The 22397-nt window shown below is 34.3% G+C and overlaps 1 protein-coding gene across 1 annotated transcript in view; it reads right to left on the bottom strand.

Annotated features, from left to right (window-relative positions):
* The window catches only part of KHDRBS2 (KH RNA binding domain containing, signal transduction associated 2), a 689475-nt gene that overhangs the window by 473673 nt on the left and 193405 nt on the right, over positions 1-22397 (bottom strand). The gene's annotated exons all lie outside the window — the stretch shown is intronic.

Below are 22397 nucleotides of genomic sequence, written 5' to 3'. Positions count from 1 at the left end.
CACACACACAGAGAGAGAAAACCATCTCAGACCTCCGAGATCAGATCCACTTTTAAAAAGACACTTCTTTCCAAAGGAATGCCAAAGTCAGTAATATTTTGAACATATCATTTACTCATATAATCACATAGATAAATAAATTACTCAAGAATAAAATTAGGGAGAAGCACTAGGGTTTACAAAATTTTTAAAGGCTTTTTCTCTCCAATCAGATTATTGAAATAAAAAACAATTTTAACATGTCTATGCACATTCAAAATTGTAAAAGTAAATATTTTTAATTTTTTTTAAAGTAAAATTTAATATTTATGTTTGATAAGTATTGTCTATGCCTATAACATTCCATTCCAAATTTAATGATTGGAAATAAAGAGATTCAACTGTTCTTTGATCTTACCTTCTCTATGTTAAAGAGTTGTTCTAAGGATCAGCAAATAAAAGATGTGAACACATACAGAAAAGTTTAAAATGCTAGATAGAGCATATATACAAAACCATTTGCCTAAATGGAAAATTCTGGGAGTGGGGGAACCTATCTAATTTATTTAATAATCCTAAAATATGGTTAAAAACAAGGGAACTAAAAGCAGATATCAGAGTATGTTGCCAGCTACTAAAGGCACAGCACCACACCAAGTGACTCAGGCAATCACTCACTCATTAATTTTAAAAATACAAAAGTCTTAAATTGCACTAAAAACTATGTTGGGCACATGAAATGGAGAAAAATAAAATTAGGTAACTGTCTTCTAAATCAGAGTTATTCTATTTTTTAAACCTGTGATCCCAGAGTAAGAACTAAACCACATTTAATGGTAAAAGATTAAATGCTTTTCCCCTAAATCCAGGATAAAGTCAAGATACCTGTTCTTACCACAGCTATCTAGTGCTGTACTGGAGTGTGGATTGCCATATCTATAGGCAAGTAAGGTAAACAGAACAATATAAAGTTCAGAAAGACCATGCTTAGATGGTCAAACTGATTTTCAACAGAAGTGCCACATACATAATAAAGGCCATATATGACAAACCCACACCTAATAACATTATATTTAAAAGTGAAAAGCTGAAATCATTCCCTCTAAGATCAGGATGCCCACTCTCACCACTTTTATTCAACCTAGTTTTGGAAGTCCCAGCCACAGCAACCAGAGAAGAAAAGGAAATAGAAAGAATCCAAATTGGAAAGGAAAAAGTAAAACTGTCACTGTTTCCAGATGACATGATACTATACATAGAAAATCCTAAAGATGCCACCAGAAAACTACTAGAGCTCATCAATGAATTCTGTAAAGTTAAAGGATAACAAAATTAATATACAGAAATCTTTGCATTTCTATACACTAACAATGAAATATCAGAAAGAGAAATTAAGGGAACAATCCCATTTACCATTGCATTCTTCCTGGTTCAGTCTTGGGAGATTGTACACAACTCTGTTGTGGTTTAAGCCACTAATTTTGTGGTAATTCTTACAGCAACAGTAGAAAACTAATATACTAAGGAAAGAAGGAACTGTCAAATGTAGAGCATAACAGCCTCTCCATAATAAGAACAGTGAAATTGCTTTGTACACCATAGCAAAAAAATAAATACAGATGGATTATAGACTTAGGTCTGAAAGACAAATTTTAGAATTTCCTCATAAGAGAAATTATAAGGAAATAATGTCTAAGAGTTCTAAAACAAGATGTAAAAATATGCTAAGAGTAGAATAAAAGCCTGATTAAATTAAGAATATCTGTTTATTAAAATATACCATAAGAAAGGCAAAAAATATAAGCCACAAATTTGGAGACTATTTACATTATATGTTAACAATAAATTATTAGTTTACAATCCCAAGTATAAAACTGTAAGGAAAAGACAAACAAAAGATAATAGGTATAATCATGAAGAAGGAAGAGAATGGCCAAAGAAAAAGGGAGAATATTCAACCTTATTAACAGTTAAACAAAAATCAAATTAAGACCACAGTGAGATCCCATTTCACACACATTATGGTGGTAGAAATAAGGAGTCAGAAACCAAACACTGACCAGAATGTGGAGCCACAGAGACTCATATACACTGCTTGTAGGACTGTGAGTAAGTACAACCCTGCTGGCATCGTCCTGTAAATCTGTAAATGCATTTAACCCATGCCTCACATACCCATTCCCAGGTATATTCTCTAGAGAAATCTTAGCATGTGTACAAGAATGTTCAAAGTCTCAAGGCTTGTAGGAACAAAAATAACTGGGGAAAATCATCAATTCAGTGGTGGTGTGCCCTCACCTGGACACCACACTAACATGTGTCCACACCTCAGACACGTGCATAGGACTCCTTACGATGTGTTTCCTTTGGTGCTGGATTCTGCCAGTGACAGAAGGTTGCATGAGATTTAGAAGGTGAACATGAACTGCAGTCCATTACTCCTGGCAAATCACAGTGGTCAGACACGGCTGCTTACTGACCTCCACATGAGTCCTACTCTGTTGATAGGGCAGCCCCACAGACCACTCCACAGGCCCAGTCCCAGGTCCTTGCAGGCGTGGGGCTCAGATCTTCATGTCCCCTGGTGGCAGCCTTCCTAACGTCCCTTCCCCCATCTTCCAAGAGTCATGTCAGTCCTGAATTACACATTATAACTATTATGTAGAGAGTGGATTCTATTTTCCCATCAGAACCATGACTGACACAAATGAGTAAGTACATTGTCACATACCCATAGTGGAATATTTACAGCAGTGAACATAAATTACCCATAACTATATGAAATCTCATGAACAAATTCTAGAAATAAAACTTTGAAAAATTCAAGCTCTAGACATATGACACTGTTTTTATAAAACTCAACAAAGTTCAATAATTTTAAAATTATGAATATATGCATGAGTAGTACATCCAATTTTTAAATAACAGGTATAATAATAAACACAAAATTCAAGACCTTAGTAACTCTGGGAATGGAATGGATAGTAGGGAATGTGATCAAAGAGAAACAAACAGGTCGTGTCAAAGCAATAGGTAATATTTTAGACTGTTACTTAGAAGTTCATGAGTGTTCATTTTATTTTTTCACACTCTACTTGAAAATTATACATATACTTTGAATCGGTTGACAATTGTACAACTTTTAAAAGAAATCAAATAGAGCAATCCAGTTGAGTAAAATTTGATTGGACTTCTAGTACTCTACATAACCTTCTTGTCCCTTTGCAGGTAGTAGTAAAGCTTCAAATTCAAAAATACCAAAGCACTCAAAGTGATGTCTCCATTGGGGTGCTTATGACTCTGAGAGGAAGAGGTAGCATTTCAGGCAGTCTTGGCTGGAGACAGGTTATTGACAAAATATATACATAGTCCCAACTCTCAGAAGTTTGTCCTCTGCCTTGATTATTGTGACACATTTTTCAACATCTATTTCAATACAGTAGCTTTATTTTTAACCAATGTCCAATTTGAAACCAAATTGTGCTGAAGCTGTAAGAGAGACATCACCTTTAATTCTTTCACAAACTCTACTTTTTGGAATAGAATACAAACATCCAACAGAATGAATATGTTGTATAATCAGAGACTTAATTTCACAAATTAACAGAAAATATGTTTCTTGATTAACATTAATTATGTAACTTTTTAAAGCAATCAGTTCTTCTTTTAATATGTTTTTATAATTTATAAATGTGCAATCTACCATTTGCTTTTGACAAAAAGTATTTTATTTTTTTAATCATAGTTGAAATTTCCTGAAGTGATTTCATCTCTTCCCTAATATCTGGAGTTTTTAGAGCCAACACTGGGGAATGGCTCAGAGGACTTTTTTTTTAATACACAACTATTATTTGGATAAGTAAAAATGCCCCAACATCAGTGAATATGTAGAGCACAATTCTTACGAGCGTGTTTCTGAAGCCCGATTTCGTGGGTTTGTAAATTCACTAGCTGTACCAATTTGGCTATATTGCTTACATTCCCCTAATCTTCATTTTTCTTATCTGTAAATAGAGATAATAAAAATACTAATACATGCACAATAAGAGCTCGACAAATATAGGCTGTTATTATTACATTATTATTGTTTCGGTAGACTGTAATTGTACCTGACACCTCTAGTGAAGTTTGACTTTGGTAATCCTTAATTCTTTTATTATTTTTATATTGTTAATATTTTATTTTTTGTATTTATTATGTATTATATTGTTATAACTATTGATCTCTATTACTTGCTACAATTAACCTTTTTTGAAAGTTCACCATGTACCAAGCACACTCTGCTGAGTCCCCCACGTGGATGAGCTCATAGCGCATGCGCGTGGGGTGGCAAGAAGGGGCTGCCTATACCACAACCAGGGCGCCTCCCTCCAAACTCCCACAAAGAACACTGCCAGCCCACCTCTCTCCCTCTTCCTCGCTCAAGTGGACTTGTTTTCAGGAAAGCCTGGACACCATTTCTTTTCGAGATTTTAACACATCAGAAGTAATCGTGAAACTGATCACAGATTTTTGAACTTGTGCTTAGGTTTTGGAAATTTATTTTTAGATTAGTTCTGAAAATAGCCAGTAGAAAAGTTGTGTTCTGACAAGACATTGTCATTCCTCTGCTTTCAGTCTATGTGCAGTCCCCCTTCAAACAAAGCCAAGTAACATAATCATGGCAGGTGAATGGTCAGTTCGCTGACAACGGTTGGTCCTAACCTTTTCATTAGAGCAAATCTCTTTTGTACACAGAAAATAACTCAAGAGCTACACAACAGTGCCTTCAATATTTAGCCGCAATTTGGTAACTTGGGAATCTCTATAGAGTCTTAAGACTCAATAGAGTGAACACTCAATAGAGTGTTTTCAGTATGTTAGATATCTTCAAATAATTTCAAAGTATTTTATCCACATGTGTTTTAAGAAAATTAAATTTGTGCATTCATTTATGATTAATGTTGAAGTCATTAAGCTGTTGTTTTGTAATAATTTTATATTCAAAAATTCTTCTGAGCATTTTAATCAGATTTTTATTTTTTTTCCAAAAGCAAAAATTTAAACTGTGTCAAGTAAAATTAATAGAAAGAACATATTTCAGTGAGTTTGTAAAGTGACAAAACATAATTTCGGAAAAAGCAAGTGTTTATCATAAAACGAGAGACATTTTAAGAAAAATATTTTAGGAACATTTTTAACAGAGTGAATCCAAGAACACTTTTAAATCAGGTGAATATAAATTTAATAATATTGGGCATACATATTTCAATATTTACCAATTCAACCAGGATACCCTAGAATGTCTTATCTATAGACTCCCATTTGCTCTTTCCTTATTATTAATATATTTCCTCATGATTAATAATATCTGACGAATACTTGGATGAAATAAACCTGTTCACAAGTGGCATTTTTCTAGTCACCTGTTTATAAACTAACTCCAGCAACTCCATTCCTTCTCTACTAGGAGAGGTGCTGCACCTCATCTAGTTTTCTCCTTTGTGGGCACCATGTCTATACCTGCTTTGTGACAAAAGGCAGTGCTGACCATCTGGCCACTTGTGAAGAGTCTCCTGATGCCACCCCTGCTCCTTCTTCTTCTTTCATAGGACACAGCTGGACTTGAACGCCCTCACCTCCTGATCCTCAAATTCCTCTTGTCCTCATCTGTTCATACCTGAACACTATTTTTATCTCCATCCTAATCCTGATTTGGGGGTGAATCCCCTTCTTAACTGGTAAGACTTCACAGAGCTTCTGTTCTGCGCTTTGGGAACTCAACATTAAATCAGTGTTTACTAGTCTATCCTTGTGTTTGCTGCTGTTAAAAAAAAGTAAAGCAATTGGGGCAGACTGCACAAAGAGAGACCACAGTTGCAGATCAAAAAATAGCCTTCTTGTATAAATAGACAGGAAAAGACAACATTTCAGGTATTCACCACAGCAATCAACAAAGAACATTAGTAATCAAGGGAATAGAGATTTATTCAATCATAAAAATATCAAGCTATGTCTGTAGAATTAAATAACACAATTTGGAATTTACATAGGACTCTGTCAAAGAAAACTACTTTCAATTTAACAAAATAGACAATGATGAGTATTCAAGAACATAGGGAAGAAAAATAAGAATGTTTTATAGAAGTGGTGAGAGTGGGCATCCTTGTCTTGTTCCAGATTTTAGCGGAAAGGCTTTCAACTTTTCACCATTGAGTATTATATTGGCTGTGGGTTTGTCATAAATAGTTTTTACTATTTTGAGATATGTTCCCTCTATCCCCACTTTGGTAAGACTTTTTGTCATGAATGGATGTTGAATTCTGTCAAATGTTTTTCTGCATCTATTGAGATGATCATGTGATTTTTGACTTCTTTTGTTAATGTGGTGTATCACATTGATTGATCTGCATATGTTGAACTGTCCTTGTGAACTTGGGATGAATAAGACATGGTCGTGGTGTATGACTTTTTTTTATGTGTTGTTGGATTTGGTTTGCTAATATTTTTTTGAGAATTTTTCCATCTATAGTCATCAAAGATATTGGCCTGTAATTTTCTTTTTTGGTGGTGTCTTTGTTTGTCTGGTTTTGGTATCAGGGTGATGGTGGCTTCACAGAATGTCCTTGGCAGTGTTCCCTCCTGTTCAACTTTCTGGAAGAGTTTGAGAAGGGTCAGTATAAGTTCTTCTTTGTATGTTTGGTATAATTCATCTGTGAAGCCGTCTGGTCTTAGACTTTTGTTTGTAGGGATTTTTAAAATTACAGATTCTATTTCAGTTCTAGTGATTGTTCTGTTCAAATTATCTATTTCTTCTTGATTCAGTTTTGTTGGGCTGTATGTTTCTGGAAACTTGTCCATTTCTTCTAGATTATCAAATTTGTTGGCATATAATTGTTCATAGTATTCCCTTAGTTTTTTGTAATTCTGTGTTATCAGTTGTTATGTCTCCTTTTTCATTTCTTATTTTGTTTGTGTTCTCTCTCTTTTCTTCTTGGTGAGCCTGGCCAGAGGCTTGTCAATCTTATTTATCAGACAAGAAAAACAAATAAAAGGTATCCAAATTGGAAGGGAAGAGGTAAAATTGTCATTATATGAAATGGTATGATACTATATATAGAAAACCATAAAGACTCCACACAAAAACTACTAGAACAGATAAACGAATTCAGCAAGGTAGCAGGATACAAGGTTAGTATACAGAAATCAGTTGCATTTATTTACACTTACAATGAAATATCAGAAAGGGAATGCAAAAAACAATACCTTTTAAAATTGCAACACAAAAAATAAAATAGTTAGGAATAAACCTCCCCAAGGAAGTGAAAGACTTATACACTGAGAACTAAAAAACATTAATAAAGGAAACTGAAGATGATTCAAAGAAATGAAAATATATGACATGCTCTTGGATTAGAAGAATTAATATTGTTAAAATGACCATACTACCCAAAGCTATCTACAGATTTAATATGATCCTTATCAAATTACCCATGACCTTTTTCACAAAAGTAGAACAAATAATCCTAAAGTTCATATGGAACTATAAAAGACCCAGAATTGCTAAGGCAATCCTGAAGAGAAAGAACAAAGCAGGAGGCATAGCCATTACAGTCTTCAGACAATACTACAAAGCTACAGTAATCAAAACAGTGTGGTATTGGCACAGAAACAGACATACAGATCAATGGAACAGAATAGAGATCCCAGAAATAAACCCACACACCTACAGTCAATTAATCTTTGACAAAGGAGGCAAGAATATACAATGGGAAAAAGTCTCTTCAGCAAGTGGTTTTGGGAAAGTTGGACATCTGCATGTAAATCAATGATGTTAGAACACGCCCTCTCACCATACACAAAAATAAACTCAAAATGGCTTAAAGACTTAAACATAAGACATAGCACCATAAAACTCTTAGAAGAGAACATAGGCATAACATTCTCTGACATAAATAGTACAAATGGTTTCTTAGGTCAGCTTACCAAGGAAATAGAAATAAAACCAAAAATAAACTAATGGGACCTAATCAACTTACAAGATTCTGTAAAGCAAAAGAAACCATAAACAAAGTGAAAAGACAACCTAAAGAATGGGAGAAAATATTTGCAAATGATGCAACTGACAAAGGTTTAATTTCCAAAATATACAAACAGCTCATACGAGTAGACAACAAAAAAAACAAACAACCCAATCAAAAAATGGGCAGAAGACCTAAAGAGACATTTCTCCAAAGAAGAAATACAGATGTCCAATAGGCACACAAAAAGATGCTCAACATCGCTAATTGTTAGAGAAACGCAAGTCAAAACTACAATGAGGTACCACATAACACCATTCAGAATGGCCATCGTTAAAAACTCTACAAACAGCAAATGCTGGAGAGGGTATGGAGAAAAGGTGACCCTCCTACACTGTTGGTGGGAATGTAAGTTGGTGCAGCCACTGTGGAAAACAGTATGGAGGTTCCTCAGAAAACTAAAAATAGAATTACCATATGATCCAGCAATCCCACTCCTGTGCAAATCCAGACAAAACTATAATTCAAAAAGATACATGCACCCCTATGTTCATAGCAGCACTATTCACAATAGCCAAGACATTTGGAAACAAACTAAATGTCCATCAACAGATGAACGGATAAAGAAGATGGGGTACATATGTAAAATGGAATACTACTCAGCCATAAAAAAGAAGGAAATAATGCCATTTGCAGCAACATGGATGCAACTAGAGATTATCATATTAAGTGGAGTAAGTCAGAAAGAGAAAGACAAATACCATATGATATCACTTATATGTGGAATCTAAAATATGACACAAATGAACCTATTAATGAAACAGAATCAGAGACATAGAGAATAGACTGGTGGTTGCCAAGGGGGAGAGGGTGGGAGAGGGTAGGAGTGGGAGTTTGGGATTAGCAAATGAAAATTGGTATTATAGAATGGATAAACAATAAGGTCCTACTGTATAGCACAGGGAACTATATTCAAAATCCTGTGATAAACCATAATGGAAAGGAATATGAAAGAGAATATATATACATATACATTCTCTTTCATATTCAATTACTCTTGCTTGTCATAAGATCAAACAATCCCATTTCAGAAGGAAGTACTTGAATTTGAAGGAAGCATACACAGCTAGTGAAAAAGAATCCATCAGTATCAACTATAAACATGTGGGTCCTTTAATATGTGTTGGTGGGGTTTACCTTGTGCTTAATCAGTATTTGTCTCAAGTTTCAAAATAATATGATGTATGTTAAAGTCACACCATAGTATACATAATGGTTTGGGTTTCATAGAAATGGCAAAAAAAAAAACACCTTGAGAACATGCTGATAAAAACTGAACATGAATTTTTAAAATGTAAACACGCACAATTAATGTCCCATTAGTTCTGCTATAAATAATCCTTCAATATGTTTGAGCACTTGTATGTGCAAATCACAGTCTCCTTTCATAGGCAACTAAAGTACATTTGGTCATGTTTTAAATGTTTTTCATCCTGTGTGGAGTGTCTGGAAATGTCTCCTGAGCCCATCTTTGCCCCATTTATACAACTCTAAGGGCACCTTCCCCAAGCTCAAGGTATTATTATTTGAAAAGATTCGTTTAAAACTCTATTATTTAGTGAAAAGTATCAACATTAAGAGCCCTAATCATAATTACTACTACGATTCAAACCCAAACCCTAATTTGTTCAGTGTGTACAACTGCCAATAAAAACTGTTTCTAGAGCACCACACAGATGAGACTGCCATAGAGTCATGATGACTAAATGTTTTCTCAGCACAGTGACACATAGGTACATAATTCTTCTTTCATCCAAATCTTTGCAAATTTAATTACTTAACAGATACTTTTTTGGCCTTTTAAATAGTCACAAAAATAACAGCTTAATACTTGCTATATTCTTATATTTCAGAATTTTAAAAACCTTTAAATAAACCACAGTGGTGCCATTGTATAGAATCCTGAAAGTGTCACATATGTCTCTTATAAACTGCATTTACATGTCCAAAATAGTGATGTTTGTTCTTTACAAGTCTTCTTCCTCTCCACACAATGTCATGATGTCAGTATATGAGCTTATGTTTGATGAGGACATAATCATTCAAGAAGAATTTATTGAACATCTACTATGTGTCAGGCACGAGGAATGGAGAAGGGCATAAAACAAAGTTCCTTGACCCTATGGAGCCTACATTCCATTCCAATTATACATTTATTTTCAACTTAAACATAGTTAAATAGCCAACTGCTTTTCAGTTTCTGGGCTGGTATCTAGTTTTTTCAAGGTTTAGGCTGCCTAAAAATCACCTATTGTATTGTTTAGTATTTTATTGTATACAACATAATGCCAACCATCCTAAAAGGATATGCCTTAATTCCTAAGGTTAGATATTAATTCAGTAGCAGAGTGAAGAAAAAAGTTATTTTTTTTTCATTTGCTCATTAAATACCATCACTTTGATCAACATTAGTTAAAGGATTGGGTGCTGTGAGCAGACTTCTCAGTGTTGGTGTACTCTAAAAGGAGTCCCCCTAAAATTGAGTTCCCTTACCGAGTTTGTGATTAATCTCCATCCAAAACTTTATCCCCTTGCTTGTCCCCTCTGACCTCAGTCCTGTGCTCACTGACCACTAATCATCCAGCATCAGGTGACTAAAATTGCTGTTGTATCATCACATTTCATCATTAATGTACAAACTCGGGTTGCTTCTCCAGGGCAAGATGAGCTCACAGACCCCCAGGCCACGGACCACCTGGCCAGAGAATCATATACCAGAGACATCCTGACTCTTGAAACTGAGATTAAGAAATGAAACCGATGGGACTTTGCTGGTGGCACAGTGGTTAAGAATCCGTCTGCCAACACAGGGGACACTGGTTCAAGCCCTGGCCAGGAAGATCCCATCTGCCTCGGAGCAGCTAAGCCAGTGTGCCACAACCACTGAGCCTGCACTCTAGAGTCTGTGAACCACAAATACTGGGCCCGTGTACCACAATTACTGAAGCCTACGCACCTAGAGCCCATGCTCCACAACAAAGAGAAACCACCACAATGAGAAGCCCGCGCAATACAAGAAAGAGTATCCCCCGCTCGCCACAACTAGAGAAAGCCCATGCAGAGTGACGAAAAGTCAACGCAGTCATAACTAACTAACTATCTAAATAAATAAATAAATAAATAAATAAATAAATAAATAAATAAAAGAAATGAAACAGAAAGGTCACAAGATGATGAGTAATCCCAGCTTCTTTGTTCTTCCCCTTTAAACACCATACAGACATGATTGTTACCTTCAGTTTGACTCAGTTACCTTCAGAATTGTCCTAATTGACCAAATTGATGTCTGACAGCTCAATACATAGTAGGTGTTCTATTAAATAAATTGAAGGAAGAAATGAATTGTTGAGTGAATAAGTAATAATCTAGCGAGAGAAATAATATGTCGCAAAGCAATGTAAGATTGGGCACAAATGGAATACATGAGGAAGGCACAATATCAATAGGTATAGTGTCTCCTCTGATTAAAAAAAAATAATAAAATGTTTGTTTCGCTAAGTATCAATACTTTTACAACATAAGGGATAAAGCATTTGACCATACATTTGAAAAATACATGTCTAACATAATTACAATGGCATTTTTTGTTGTTTTCAGCAAAATGACTCAGTAAATGCTGGAAGAATATTTGCATGATGCCTTCTTTGTAAAATCACCTAAAGTAGTCTACAGCAATTTTGCGATTCACTCCAACCACATAATGCCTTGGCATATTTTATGAACATAAAGCAGCCTAAATGTGAATTCCAAGTGACTGAGGTTTAGAAATTTCTGGCCATGCTTTTGAATCCAATGATGATAATACTAAAATAATATACAAGTAATGAACAATGTTATAAAAAATGTTATTTTGAGGAGTATGTGTGTGGTTTCTTTTATCAAGTTTCTTAACATATTTATCAAAGGTTCACAGGTTTATCAGAGATTTAGAACATATTATTAAACATGTAAAGTGGTTTTGATTATTTAAATTATCAAGTTTTAAAACCCACAAATATGAGTTCATCCCTAGGTAGGTGAAGAATTTTTAACAATTTTCTCCAAAACAAAGATTAAAACTGATGATTATTTGACTTTTAAAAATAAAGTATCTTAATTTATAATTTACTCTTTATCAGAGGAAACAAAAAAAGGATCATTTCTTTGTTATCATTTATACCATAGAATTCATGACAGGAATTGAAAGGAAAGTTTACTAAATTCATGAAAGTGTGCATGAGATGTAATAATTATTCTATACCTAAGATCTAATATTCTGAAGAATATTATACCACAGACAGTATATTTAATGTACTTTAGTTTCTACTTCTGTGGTGTTAAAAGGTTTTAAAGTGCTTTGATGCAAAATGGCAAATGACATATTTTAGAAGTGGTCAATATTTTTTGCATTTGCTACTAAAAGGGAATATTTTTATATGTCATTGTTGAGAGACTAGCCCATAGAGAAAAAGCCAGCTATATTTTTTAACCAATTTCTTCTCAAAATCTTTATCATCATATCTTACTTCTCCATAGGCAAACTGCTTTCTCAACTGACTTGCAAGAGGTTGATAATCCATGTGGCAAAGTCTGTAGTAAAATTCTGCCCAGCATATCTGAACATAATTGCTTTAAATCATGAACTAATAAGCACAAGCAGTGATTCACTACAATCCAGAACAGTCTGTCCACTGTGAAGAAAGTATATCTTGGGTTTTCCTGTGTAAGGATATATGTTTCACTATACTTTTATTTAGTATGCTATGTTTTTTCTCTCATGTTTTAAATAAAAGGTGGATATTTTAATAAATTTGATATACTATTATTTACAGATTAACCCATTAACCATTCATGTAGAATATGACCATTAAAAAAGGATGGCTTTACTCTTCAATAAGTGGTGCTGGGAAAACTGGACAACTACATGTAAAAGAATGAACTTAGAACATTCTCTAACACCATATAAAAAAATAAATTCAAAATGAATTAAAGACCTAAGTATAAGACCAGAAACCATAAAACTCCTAGAGGAAAGCATAGGCAGAACACGCTTTGACATAAATTACAGCAATATGTTTTTGGATCCATCTCCTAAAGCAAATGAAATAAAAGCAAAACTAAACAAGTGAGATCTCATTAAACTTAAAAGCTTTTGCACAGCAAAGGAAATGATAAACAAAATGAAGAGAGACAACCTACTGAACGGGAGAAAATATTTGCAAATAATATGACCAATAAGGGGTTAAATATCCAGCATATATAAACAGCTCATACAACTCAACATCAAAAAAACAAACAACCCAATTGAAAATGGACAGAAGAACTGAGTAAATATTTTTCCAAAGAGGAAATGCAGATGGCCAACAGGCACATGGGAAGATGCTTAACATCACTAATCATCAGGGAAATGCAAATCAAAACTGCAATGAGATATCACCTCACATCTGTCAGAATGGTCGTCATCTAAAAGAACACAAATAACAAATGTTGGTGAAAATATGGAGAAAAGGGAACCCCTGTACACTGCTGGTGGGAATGTAAATTGGTGCAGCCACTTTGGAAAACAGTATCGAGTTTTCTCAAAAAACCTAAAAATAGAAGTACCATATGACTCAGCAATTCCACTCCTTGGTACATATTAAAAAAAAAAAACTAAAACACTAATTTGAAAGGATACATGCACCCCAATGTTCATAGAAGGATTATTTACAATAGCCAAGATATGGAAGCAACCTAAGTGCCCATCAACAGATGAATGGATAAAGAAGATGTGCCATATATATATATATATATATATATATATATATATATATGCAATGGAATACTACTCAGCCATAAAAAAGAATGACATTTTGCCACTTGCAGCAACATGGATGGACTTGGAGGGTGTTATGCTAAGTGAATAAGTCAGACAGAGAAAGACAAATATTGTATGACATCACTTATATGTGGAATCTAAAAAATATGACAAACTAGTGAATATAACAAAAAAGAAGCAGACTCACAGATATAGAGAACGAACCAGTGGTTATCAGTGGGGAGAGGGAAGGCAGGAGGGGAAATATAGGGGTAGGGGATTAAGAGGTGCAAACAACTATGTATAAAATAAGCTACAAGGATATATTGTACAACACAGGGAATACAGCCAATATTTTATAACAATTATAAATGGAATATAACCTTTAAAAATTGTCATCACTGTATTATATACCTGTAACTTATAAAATATTGAATATCAATTATATTTCAATAAAAAATGGAAAAAAATAATATAGATAAATAAGGATAAAAATTCCTAAATTGATAAGATGAAAATGCATATAATTTTACATTTTTCCTTAATTACTTTGTGTGATTATATTTTCTTATATTGGTCTATTACTAGCTTGTAAAATTTTCCCACTTGAATATGCAAATGTTAAAGTGCCAAAGTTGAATGCTGAATAGAAAAAAGGAACATGCAAAAAAGGATGGCTTTATTTAAATCAATAATCACCAGAATAAGAGTTAGAAATCCTGTAGGCATGCTAAGTGCTTTATATTAATTATCTTATTTAATTTTTAGGCCAAACCTCTGAGGAAGTGCTATTTTACAGACAGTGCTGGCATGGAGTTTTTAAGTAATGAACCCAGGCTCTGGTGGAATAATATCAAAGGACATTTCAAGGACATTTATTCTATTGGCATGAGGGTTCAATAAAATATGGTCTTTGTAATTATGGGCATTAATTTAGAGATAGCATATAGATTTTATAGAGGTATAACTGAGCCAAAAGTCCTGTAATGTAGCATCCAAGATATTGTTTCTCTCAATCAAGTATGAGATAAACCTTAAGTAGTGACTTGATGGTTATACTTTGTTGCAATAACCTGTACTGAGATGCTGTCCATTACCTATTGTTCGGGATGTTCTGCAGTGTCCATTCAGATCCCCTTCCTCTCCTTCTCTATCCTGTGCTGTGCCCCCAAACTTCTCTGTGGAGCCAGGTGTCTCTATGCTCCTTCCCTTTGGTATCTGGTTAGATTTGGTCAATAAGAAAAACTCAAGTAACTGGAGGGTAGGACAGAGAAATTGGAGTGCTTATTTTCCTGGCTTCCTCCTTGCTGCGCATTGGTTTGGCAGTGACTCTGTCCCTCTGTTATTGGACACAGCTCCTGTCTGGTGGCTCCTCTGTAGCTAAATGTCTCTTTCCTTAGCCCTTTAGTCTTTGGAGTAGCAAGGCTCCTCACTGTTACTATCCCTGGACATCTCACCATTCCTTGTTAGCTTCCCTTAACACGGACCACATTTTGTAAACAACCCCTTCAATAATCTCCTGTCAACCACCACTTTTGAGTGTGCACTTTTGAGTGTGCTTCTTTTGAGAATCTGACCAAATGTAAAGTTGATGTATTTTTCAAACCTATGCCTAAACAAGGCTTTCACTTTATAGACGACTATGTCACATTTATCCAGAGATATGCTAAGGAATAAAGCAAAATAATTGAAAAAGGAATGTAAAAATAGAGTTCCCTAGGGCAAAAGAAGATCTTAGATGAGATCATATCCAGTTGGAGAGGTTTGGAAAAGATTCTAGAAAAAAGTGAGGCTTCATGGTTGAAGAGCAGGGAGGATTAAAATGTTTTCCTAATATTGTACAATGAGCAAAAATATTTTTCTTGTATATTGAAATTGTTTCTAAACAGTAAATTTAAAAATTTTGAAAAACATAAGCTATCAAAGAGAGAAATTCAAGGCAACAAAAATTTACTGAAGCTTCTTAAATGGAACTATGTAAAACTAGAACTGAGTAAGAAAGAAGAATGAAATTGGGAATGAAATTAGAGATCAAGGAAAAGAAAGACTACAAAATCAGCTAAATGTATTAAATGGTAAAGTGTTTCAACAAGTTATTCAACCTAGAACATATTTTTATATAAATATCATCATTACTAATAATGTAAGACCATACAATCAAAAAGTTCCTTTGATTTTTCATTTATCTCTTCTTATTTGTAGCTACTATCAGGATGTTTATTGCTAAGATTTTAGATGTTTATATATTTTCATATACTTTTTAGGAGGAAATGAAGAAAAATAAATTTTAGATTATATATTTAAAGTTACTGGGCTTCCCTGGTGGCGCAGCGGTTGAGAATCTGCCTACCAATGCAGGGGACACAGGTTTGAGCCCTGGCCTGGGAATATCCCACATGCTGCGGAGCAACTAGGCCCGTGAGCCACAACTACTGAGCCTGCGCGTCTGGAGCCTGTGCTCCGCAACAAGAGAGGCCGCGATAGTGAGAGGCCCGCACACCGCGATGAAGAGTGGCCCCCGCTTGCCGCAACTAGAGAAAGCCTTTGCACAGAAACGAAGACCCAACATAGCCAAAAATAAATAAATAATAAAAATAAAGTTACTTATAATTTCTCCTTTTTTATGTAGAATCAGATATAAGTATCTAGTGTAAGAAAAATGTCAAGATAAATAGAAACTGCTATTGCCATTGTTGGAAATAAATAACTCAAGAAATTAAATTTCAATGTTGCCATAAATCACAAACACCAGAGGGTATTCATCTAATAATTTAGAATGAAACAAAATAGTTCTATGGCCAATGCGAATTAATCATTTACCATTAAAACAGCTACTAAAGGAGGTGACTGAATCAAAGTCAGACTCATCTCTTAAGCGGAAGCTAATGGAATTCCAGGACTGGAGCTGGATTGCTGCCTGTCAATCTGACTTCTTCTCTAAGAAAAGTTACTAAATAAATCATGAAAGATTATTAAAATCAATCTTCAGACAAAGAAAAAGGAAAAAATATCCCTAGTTTATTGAGGAAGTTAATATAATGTGTGTGTGTGTGTGTGTGTGTGTGTGTGTGTGTTAATAACCCAATTTACTGCACATAGAAGAAACACTGCTAGGGATATTTTGCATTTTTAATTATAAGAAGTGTCTCTGTCCTGGTCTGGGTTAGAAAAAAAAAAAGGAAAGATAAAGAATAAACATTAAGAATTTCTGGTGAATACACTTCTCCCTCTTTATGTTGGAAACTCCTTTGGGGGGACTATTTCATATTATGTCATTATCACATCTACCTTTGCACATTTGAATTATACAGGGGTAAACACTTGACCTAATCCATACCAGTCATGGCCCTTTCTTGGGGTTTTTTTTAGGCTGAAGTTGGGTAGGAGATCCTCTAGTGAGAGTTCTAAATATGAAACTCAGAGCTGAGAGTAGCCAAGGTAGAAGAACAGTGAACCCTCATTCTGCTTGAGTCCTGCCTACTCGTTGTTCCTGAGGCCCAGCTTGATAATACCGTGTCCTAAAATTTGAATGTTCAATCCTTCCCTCAAGTATGCAAGACACCCTCAGAATCCTCCTATTAAATCTCTTTATGATGAAGCTAGTCCAAGTTGAATTTCTGTCACTTGAGATCAAAAGAAGCCAGAAAAAAATGTAGATTCCCAGTGGTAAACTATTTATTATACAGAGGCTTATATTTTGTAGGCTTGAAATGGTCTATCACCAAAGTTCTTCACACATTAGTTGTTTGCCAAATTTAACATTGCCCTATTGGAGACAATTAGGAAGATAAAAATGGATATCATCAAGAAAGATCTAGAAATAATAATGTAATCATAGACCAAATTCCATGCTAAATAGAGCTCATTCTTATTTGTCATATGTTAGAGAAGGATATAAAGCAAATATTTTACTATTCCTTTCTTGTACTTCTCCAGTTAGTACAGATTTTTGTGTGGTCATATGGTCCCATACGGCGCAAATCTAAAGAGACTGGACAATGGGAGTTGCAAAGGATTCCTATCTACTTCTGGTATCTATTTAAATAATGCTTGGCTGAAAGAGTGGGGAGGATGATTTGTGAAAAAGAGGAGGAAAATGAAGGAGATGATTTGAGGTCTGCTCACCTTCAAGGACTGGCTTTTAGCTTTTGAAGAACAAGAGACCACATACAAAAAACAAAGAGATTTTTGGAGAATCGACATTACCCAATGATGCCGGAGAGTTCTGGTGATAAAGCTCCACCAGATGTGGTGACAGACATTTTCCCACATCTGGATGGAATAAAGCAGAGCTCCATGATGGAGTCAGTAAGGAAAAAAAGTCACGACACTTTGCTGCATGCACCCAGGAGAGAACCCTGTGATGAGTAACATTTTCCCGGAGAAACAACAGAGAGCCAGGAGAATTTGAAGATCTGAACTCAGAGACCAATTCTGGAAATATGAAAGATGTTTATACGAGTGTCTCCAACACATGATTAAAATGACAAGAAATAGAAGGGGTAGTATTCACTTAAAGGTTTCTCTGGAATCAACATAATTATTCTGAGCTAATAACAAAGACTGAAAAAATGCATGAAATTATTCATGTTGCATCATTAATGACAAATGTGTTTTCTATAAATAGTATCAATGAAGTATTGTGTGGATTTATCAGGATTTCTCACATTTCTCAAAATATCCTTCAGCTGAGAAAAGCACTCCTATTAAATGGTTCATTAAGTTTATTTCATCCATCACAGAAACATGATTTTTATGACAAATTAAATTACAACTATTTTCCCTTTTCATTCAAGAAAGATAACTGATTCAGTGAGTTCTGAATTCTTTTATCACGTGTAAATTAACACTAGTGCTTATAAAAATCACTACAGCAAAACAGTTAACTACATACACATGAAGCTCAAACAACTAACAATAAAATGGGATCATAAAATGATCTGCATATTATGAAGTTTCTAGAAATGTAAAATTTAGGTATTACTCTATTCTTTAGGATTCTAAAGTACTCTCCAGTACCTAGCCATCCTGAATTAAAGACCTATTAGGTTTGATATATATATAGTAAGAGTATTATGGTGCTTAAGAAATAGTCATGTTACTTATTTGAGACACAAAATGTCATGAGGCTTGCTAGGGAAAACTGTGTTAGCCAGATATGATGAAGCTCTGAAATAAGGCAATGAAGAATGTGGATAGGAAAAAATGGCACACATTCAGTGGATGAACAAGAGAGAACATAAAAGGCACAAGAAAGAAGGCTAAGGATCATCACAGTACTGTGGGATAGGGGTAAAAGTGGAAGAGAAGTGGTATCAAAGGGAATTGAAAAGGAATGGGGAGGAGGGGAAGAGTTACGCTAAGTAAACAAAAAGAGCTTCAAAAAGAGGGAAAGTTAATGGAAATACCTGCTACAGAAAATCTCAGTTCCTTTACATTTAATACATAATTAAAATTACTGAATCTATAGAAGTAAACAAACTTACGGTTACCGAAGGGGAAAGGAAGGATTGGAGGGGTAAGTTAAGAGTATGGAATATGGGATTAACAAGCATAAAATAGATAAGCAACAAGGATTTACTGTATAGCACAGGGAAATATATTCAATATCTTGTAATAACCTATAATGGAAAATAATTTGAAAAAATATATAAATATATATAACTGAATCATTTTGCTGTACACCTGAAACTAACAATACTGTAAATGAACTACACTTTGATTTTTTTAAAAAGTAAAGGATTTAATGTAATAAGTGAAATAAAATCTCACATTAAACACAATCAAAGTGCTGTGAAGCCCACTGAACCTAGCTCTTAGGAAACTAAGGTAGATACTGAGGAATGTACTTTCAGTAGAATAATGAGAGGTAAAGGCCTTATGGCAATGAGTTGGAAATAAATAGAAAATGAGGGGTAGAGTTAGAGTTAGGGTTACCCTAAGGCTGCATGGTAATGGAATGTATTACATATTGAAAATGCATGCAAGGGGAACATTGAAAATGAGGGTTGTGAAGGAAAAAAGAATATATTTTAATCAAGTTTGGGTCAGAAATAAGGAAAAATAAAATCTGATGATGTCTATTTTCTTGGGGAATTAGTGAAAAATGTGATCCATTAATAGTTGAAAGGAGTGGTTACAGGGCTTTTTTTTTTTTCTCTAATTTTTTAAAAATATTTTTATTTATGTATTTATTTGGCTGTGCCGGGTCTTAGTTGCAGCATGCGAACTCTTAGTTGCAGCATGTGGGATCTAGTTCTCTGACCAGGGATCGAACCCAGAACCCCCTGCATTGGGAGCGTGGAGTCCCAGCCACTGGACCACCAGGGAAGTCCCTGTTACAGGGCTTTTGAAGACTCATGATGATTTAGAATTTGCTATGGATAATTTGAAAAGATGCTAAATGGAGATAAATAGAAGAATTATCAATGCACATTAAAAACTCAACCCAATGTTTGAAAGAGTTTGGAAATTATGTCTCTAATGGTGTCTGTCAACCACATTTGCTAATTTTTAGTGATGCTTGATAGATATAGATATAAATATAGACAGATATATAGATAAAGAAGCATGAACATTAGCTTAAAATACAAATGGAACTTTGATAGGGATTGTTCAGAAAAAAAGGGCAAGAAACTAGAGAAAAGACAGCATTACTGCATATTTCAAAGTGATGGATTAATCCCAGGATTCTGACTACATAGAAAGGGATTTTGAGACATAAAAAATAGAAAGGAGTGGAGAGACTTGAAGATTTGATCTAGATGAAGAAAATATTTAATGAAGTGAAACAGTGGGAGATGTAAAGTTATAGAGAACGTGTAGGAGAAAATTGAGAAATTTGGGTTTTAGATATAAGAGATAAAGCAGAGAATTTTGAGGAGGTGGAGGCAGTGGTGGTGGCCTAAGTTGAAATCTCCTTTGATGCTCTGCTAAATACACAGTGGACAACTAGATGCAAATCCTAAACCACTAGGAAACACTCACAGCAAAACTAGGTAACAAAAATTCTCCAAGAACCACAGCACGTAAGTGGCTGTGACCTGTCTGGGGTCAGCATCTGTTGAGGATGAGGAAGAGAGGAGCAACCCTGAAAACAGGAGAACCCCCAAATAGTCAAACGGTCAAAATACAGGTGGAAAACATGGCAGGCCAATTTGAGATCGAGTCAAAAATAAGCTTTTCCCAGTCCAATAGCAGGTAGGTATAGGGCATCCACTGTAAGTTCTGAGGAGTATTTGTAGCCCCTATAACCTCTCAAAATTGACCAGTCAGGGATTCCTTTCAGGAGAGAGTATCACACGAGGAAAAATTACCAAGGATGGAATCAGCATTAGAACAGAAAAATGACAGTACAAACAAAAAAAAGAAAAGTTAAAAGATAGAGAAGGAATGAAAACTAGGAAATCACAAAAGCAATATATCATATTGTTTCACCGGGTTAAAAAAAACAGAATAGGGACTATGTGAATTTAGAAAACAGGCATGAACCATGTCTCTCTCTAAAAGATGAGAAAAATATGAATTCACATATAAATGAGCAACAGAAAAGGATCAGAGTCAAATCTCATGCAGTTATTATGACTCAAAAAGAGAATACAGATCCATATAAGGTTCCTACAAACGATAAAAGCATGCTAAAAACATATGGCCACAAAACATACCAAAATTGTATTTTACTATTTCAAATAACCTAAAAGACCTTAATAAAATCATATTAAAGTTGACAATAAATCAGAATTAGAAAAATTCAAAAATAAGACCAGAATAAAGAAAGAATTAGAAATAAAAGAAAAATTTTATATTTGGACTAATCTGGAAAGAACAAAAAGATGAATTAACACAATAGATAATGCCTTAAGAAAAATAAAAGGTAAAGATGAAACACTTAAAATAGATCACAAATAATTGAAAAATGAGATTAAATAAAACAACAGAAAGTGGTAAATATTGAAGATACATAAAGATTCAAATGGAATGATAAGGTTCCCTGAAGAACAAAACCAAAGCAATAGAATGGAGTAAATATTAAAAATTGTAATTCTAGAAAATTTTTCTAAGATAAAAGCAAGTAAAGCTACTACATATTAGAAGTGCATGCCATGTACCTGAGAATATCAACCCAAAACTATCAACATTAAAATGTCTTAATAAAATTACAGAACTTAAAAAAAAATCCTTTGGCCATCTAGTCAAGAGCAATGTATAAGGGAAGGAAAATGAGATTATCATGAGGCTTTTCAACAGCAACACTTTATACCAGAAGACAATATAGTAACATATTTAAGATACTAAAAAAAATGAGCCAAGGATTTAATATCTAGCAAAATTTTCAAGCATAAAGGCCATTATCACAGGTTATCAAAATGTAAGAACTTAACATGTAAGAACTTCCTGAAGAACCCATGGCGAAGTAATTTTGGATAACCAAAATGAAGAATGAGTCATTGATAAGAATTGGTAGTGAGTATTAAATAGATAGTTACATGTAGAACTTGGTTCTCCACAAGAGTTAAGAGAGCAAAAAGTAAACTGTGTAATGGCTGTATCCTCTGATGATGTAGGTATAGTACAGCTATTTC

Source organism: Tursiops truncatus, chromosome 10, assembly GCF_011762595.2.
Source record: "Tursiops truncatus isolate mTurTru1 chromosome 10, mTurTru1.mat.Y, whole genome shotgun sequence".
NCBI lineage: Eukaryota > Metazoa > Chordata > Mammalia > Artiodactyla > Delphinidae > Tursiops > Tursiops truncatus.
The sequence above is the reverse complement of the archived record's forward strand: the minus strand, read 5'-3'. Positions and strand labels throughout refer to the sequence as shown.